General features: G+C 39.8%; 1 pseudogene; it reads left to right on the plus strand.

Annotated features, from left to right (window-relative positions):
* The first annotated feature begins 2,290 nt into the window (after window positions 1-2,290).
* On the plus strand, window positions 2,291-2,887 carry LOC115834450 (annotated as a pseudogene).
* The last annotated feature ends 2,781 nt before the right edge of the window (window positions 2,888-5,668 follow it).

Below are 5,668 nucleotides of genomic sequence, written 5' to 3' on the forward strand. Positions count from 1 at the left end.
GAGTGCACTATTTTAATGTATAATTTTTTAAGGAACACCTTCCTCATCTAGAGAATCATTTGGGATTATTTAAGGCAAGCTCAATTTTATAGCTCAGCTGAAAACCATAAGGAGAATCTCAATACAGAAGTGTACACCAAAAATGACTTTTAAAGAAGTCAGTATGGGTTAGGTTTCATAATCAAGCTGGCACAAATAGCTTTTTAGGCATTTCTGCCCTAGTACCATCCTTTGACCTAGTGATATTTTACCTCTTTGCTATGGCAGGCTAAAGGCATCATATAGGTAGAAAGGATTGTCTGAAGCATAATTCTGTGTTTCTGGGATTCTCCTGTTTCTTCAGTATTATATGTATCTGCCTTGATCTCCTTTGTTCTTTGATTTTCTGTTCATTCTCATATTGCCTCTTACCCCCTTCTCCTGGCCCCAGCTTTCCCTTGGCAGCTTATCCCATTAGGTGTCTTTCAGCTATCTAGTGCTGCATAATGGAGTACCCCAAAATTTACTGGCTTAAAACAACAGCTGTTTTTATTATTTCTCACTATTCTGTGAGTCAGGAATTAAAAGAGGGAAGAGCAGAGATGACTAATGTCTGCCCCATATCATGTCTACTAGAATGTCCAAAATGGTTTCCTCACTTCCATGTCTGGTACCTGCACTAACTAGCCTCTAATGGTAGGAGCTGGCTTGAGTGATTCTGCTGAGGTCATATATTTAGGGTCTTCGGTCTAACTCTTGGCTGGGTTCCTCAATTCTTCGTGCAATCTAATGACCTCTCCCTCTCCACATGGTGTCTCCATAGGGCTTCTATATGTGGTGTCAACAATGGGGTAACCAGACTTCTTATGTAGCAGCTCAGGACTTTCAAGAGTACAAAAGCAGAAGCTGCCAGGGCTTCTGCCTTATTCTGTTGGTCAAAAGAGGTCATTGGGCCAGGTGAAATTCAAGGGGAGGAGACTATAAAAGGACAACTTTGGGAGTCACCAAAGAACCAGGGTACCACGTCGTGTAATGGCAGCATCACAACCATGTTTGTGTTCAAACATTGTGTGCATGTACATAATGGACATTTGATAAAAGCATTTTCTCCATTCTCCTTGCATTAGGCTAGATCCTTAGTTCAGTCACCTATACACAGATGTAAAAATAATTATCTTGCCTATCATGGTTATTACTGCTTCTTTGGGTTAGGTCAGATTTGTAATAATTTTGGTCAGGGTTTAACACAGAATTTTGAGAGCAGTGAGTTATGCCTTATCTTCAAAATAAAGGTAAGACCAGAACAAAGTGAGAGTATATTTTTGAGTAAAAGAATTGGGAGATCCTATGGGTTGATTCTTTTTTATTTTATTTTTGAGATGGAGTTTTGCTCTTGTTGCCCAGGCTGGATTGCAATGGCACAATCTTGGCTCACTGCAACCTCTGCCTCCCGGATTCAAGTGATTCTCCTGCCTCAGCCTCCCATGTAGCTGAGATTACAGGCATGTGCCACCACGCCTGGCTAATTTTGTATTTTTAGTAGAGATGGGGTTTCTTTATGTTGGACAGGCTGGTCTGGAAGTCCCGACCTCAGGTGATCTTCTCGCCTTGGCCTCCCGAAGTGCTGGGATTAGAGGTGTGAGCCACTGTGCCCGGCCGGGTTGATTCTTTTAAAATCAACATTCTTGGTATATAACATGTAATATAATTTAAGGTATAACTAACCTAAATATAATCCATGAATCTTGTGTTTTTTTCCTCTGAGTTTTGACAATTTCATATACTTGTGTAAACATTATTCAAAACAAGACATAAGTCATTTCTATCACCTCAGAAGGTGTTTTCATGCCCCTTTCCAGGTGGCTTCTTCTCACACCTAGAAACAATCTTTGTTCTCATTTCAACTACCACTGATTAGCTTTTCTAGTTCTTGAATTTCATGTAAATGGTATACACTACGCAACCTCTTGTGTTTGGATTTGTTCACTTACGGTGTTTTTGAAATTCTTCTGTTAAGTTCAGTGTATTCATAGTTTATTCGCTTTACTAATGAGTTTTCGATTGTATGGCTATAGCAAATTTTGTTTTTCCATGTGCCTGTTTCCACAGGCATTTTGTTAACTTCCAGTTTTAGGCTACTTTAAATAAATTTTTGCATAAAAGCTTGCTGGGATATTTGTAAGAATTGCATTAACTCTACAGATCAATTTGGAGAAAATAAAAGTCATCGAGGCGGCTCTCGTGGAGGCAGCTAGTGCGAGGCTGGGGAGCGCTGAGCCGCGCGTCGTGCCCTGCACTGCCCAGACTAGCGAACAATAGAGTCAGGATGGCTAAAGGTGACCCCGAGAAACCAAAGGGCAAAACGTCCGCTTATGCCTTCTTTGTGCAGACGTGCAGAGAAGAACATAAGAAAAAAAACCCAGAGGTCCCTGTCAATTTTGCGGAATTTTTCAAGAAGTGCTCTGAGAGGTGGATGACGAGGTCCGGGAAAGAGAAATCTAAATTTGATGACATGGCAAAGGCAGATAAAGTGTGCTATGATCGGGAAATGAAGGATTATGGACCAGCTAAGGGAGGCAAGAAGAAGAAGGATCCTAATGCTCCCAAAAGGCCACCGTCTGGATTCTTCCTGTTCTGTCCAGAATTCCGCCCCAAGATCAAATCCACAAACCCCGGCGTCTCTATTGGAGACATGGCAAAAAAGCTGGGTGAGATGTGGAATAATTTAAATGACAGTGAAAAGCAGCCTTACATCACTAAGGCAGCAAAGCTGAAGGAGAAGTATGAGAAGGATGTTGCTGACTGTAAGTCAAAAGGAAAGTTTGATGGTGCAAAGGGTCCTGCTAAAGTTGCCTGGAAAAAAGTGGAAGAGGAAGATGAAGAAGAGGCGGAGGAGGAGGATGAATAAAGAAACTGTTTATCTGTCTCCTTGTGAATACTTAGAGTAGGGGAGCGCCATAATTGACACATCTCTTATTTGAGAAGTGTCTGTTGCCCTCACTAGGTTTAATTACAAAATTTGATCACGATCGTATTGTAGTCTCTCAAAGTGCTCTAGAAATTGTCAGTGGTTTACATGAAGTGGCCATAGGTGTCTGGAGCACCCTGAAACTGTATCAAAGTTGTACATATTTCCAAACATTTTTAAAATGAAAAGGCACTCTTTGTGTTCTCCTCACTCTGTGCACTTTGCTGTTGTGCCAAATTGTAAAGACCATCAAGGCTAGGAAGAAACTGTATCAACTAACGAGCAAAATAACCAACTAACATCATAATGACAGGATCAAATTCACACATAACAATATTAACTTTAAATGTAAATGGGCTAAATGCTCCAATTAAAAGACACAGACTGGCAAACTGGATAAGGAGTCAAGACCCATCAGTGTGCTGTATTCAGGAAACCCATCTCACGTGCAGAGACACACATAGACTCAAAATAAAGGGATGGAGGAAGATCTATCAAGCAAATGGAAAACAAAAAAAGATGGGTTGCAATCCTAGTCTCTGATAAAATAGACTTTAAACCAACAAAGATCAAAAGAGACAAAGAAGGCCATTACATAATGGTAAAGGGATCAATTCAACAAGAAGAGCTAACTATCCTAAATATATATGCACCCAACACAGGAGCACCCAGATTCATAAAGCAAGTCCTGAGTGACCTACAAAGGGACTTAAACTCCCACACAATAATAATGGGAGATTTTAACACCCCACTGTCAACATTAGACAGATCGATGAGACAGAAAGTTAACAAGGATATCCAGGAATTGAACTCAGCTCTGCACAAAGTGGACCTAATAGACATCTACAGAACTCTCCACCCCAAATCAACAGAACATACATTTTTTTCAGCACCACACCACACCTATTCCAAAATTGACCACATAGTTGGAAGTAAAGCTATCCTCAGCAAATGTAAAAGAACAGAAATTATAACAAACTGTCTCTCAGACCACAGTGCAATCAAACTGGAACTCAGGATTAAGAAACTCACTCAAAACCGCTGAACTACATGGAAACTGAACAACCTGCTCCTGAATGACTACTGGGTACATAATGAAATGAAGGCAGAAATAAAGATGTTCTCTGAAACCAACAAGAACAAAGACACAATATACCAGAATCTCTGGGACACATTCAAAGCAGTGTGTAGAGGGAAATTTATAGCACTAAATGCCCACAAGAGAAAGCAGGAAGGATCCAAAATTGACACCCTAACATCACAATTAAAAGAACTAGAAAAGCAAGAGCAAACACATTCAAAAGCTAGCAGAAGGCTAGAAATAACTAAAATCAGAGAAGAACTGAAGGAAATAGAGACACAAAAAACCCTTCAAAAAATTAATGAATCCAGGAGCTGGTTTTTTTGAAAATATCAACAAAATTGATAGACTGCTAGCAAGACTAATAAAGAATAAAAGAGAGAAGAATCAAATAGATGTAATAAAAAATGAAAAAGGGGTTATCACCACTGATCCCACAGAAATACAATCTACCATCAGAGAATACTACAAACACTTCTACGCAAATAAACTAGAAAATCTAGAAGAAATGGATAAATTCCTCAACAAATACACCCTCCCAAGACTAAACCAGGAAGAAGTTGAATCTCTGAATAGACCAATAACAGGTTCTGAAATTGTGGCAATAATCAATAGCTTACCAACCAAAAAGAGTCCAGGACCTGATGGATTCACAGCCAAATTCTACCAGAGGTACAAGGAGGAACTGGTACCATTCCTTCTGAAACTATTCCAATCAATAGAAAAAGACAGAATCCTCCCTAACACATTTTATGAAGCCAGCATCGTCCTGATACCAAAGCGTGGCAGGGACATAACCAAAAAAGAGAATTTCAGACCAATATCCTTGATGAACATTGATGCAAAAATCCTCAATAAAATACTGGCAAACCGAATCCAGCAGCACATCAAAAAGCTTATCCACCATGATCAAGTGGGCTTCATCCCTGGGATGCAAGGCTGGTTCAACATACGCAAATCAATAAATGTAATCCAGCATATAAACAGAACCAAAGACAAAAACCACATGATTATCTCAATAGATGCAGAAAAGGCCTTTGACAAAATTCAACAACGCTTCATGCTAAAAACTCTCAATAAATTAGGTATTGATGGGACGTATCTCAAAATAATAAGAGCTATCTATGACAAACCCACAGCCAGTATCATACTGAATGGGCAAAAACTGGAAGCATTCCCTTTGAAAACTGACACAAGACAGGGATGCCCTCTCTCACCACTCCTATTCAACATAGTGTTGGAAGTTCTGGCCAGGGCAATCAGGCAGGAGAAGGAAATAAAGGGTATTCAATTAGGAAAAGAGGAAGTCAAATTGTCCCTGTTTGCAGATGACATGATTGTATATCTAGAAAACCCCATTGTCTCAGCCCAAAATCTCCTTAAGCTGATTAGCAACTTCAGCAAAGTCTCAGGATACAAAATCAATGTGCAAAAATCACAAGCATTCTTGTACACCAATCACAGACAAACAGAGAGCCAAATCATGAGTGAACTCCCATTCACAGTTGCTTCAAAGAGAATAAAATACCTAGGAATCCAACTTACAAGGGATGTGAAGGACCTCTTCAAGGAGAACTACAAACCACTGCTCAATGAAATCAAACAGGATACAAACAAATGGAAGAACATTCCATGCTCAT

This window comes from Nomascus leucogenys, chromosome 3 (genome assembly GCF_006542625.1).
Source record: "Nomascus leucogenys isolate Asia chromosome 3, Asia_NLE_v1, whole genome shotgun sequence".
Lineage (NCBI taxonomy): Eukaryota > Metazoa > Chordata > Mammalia > Primates > Hylobatidae > Nomascus > Nomascus leucogenys.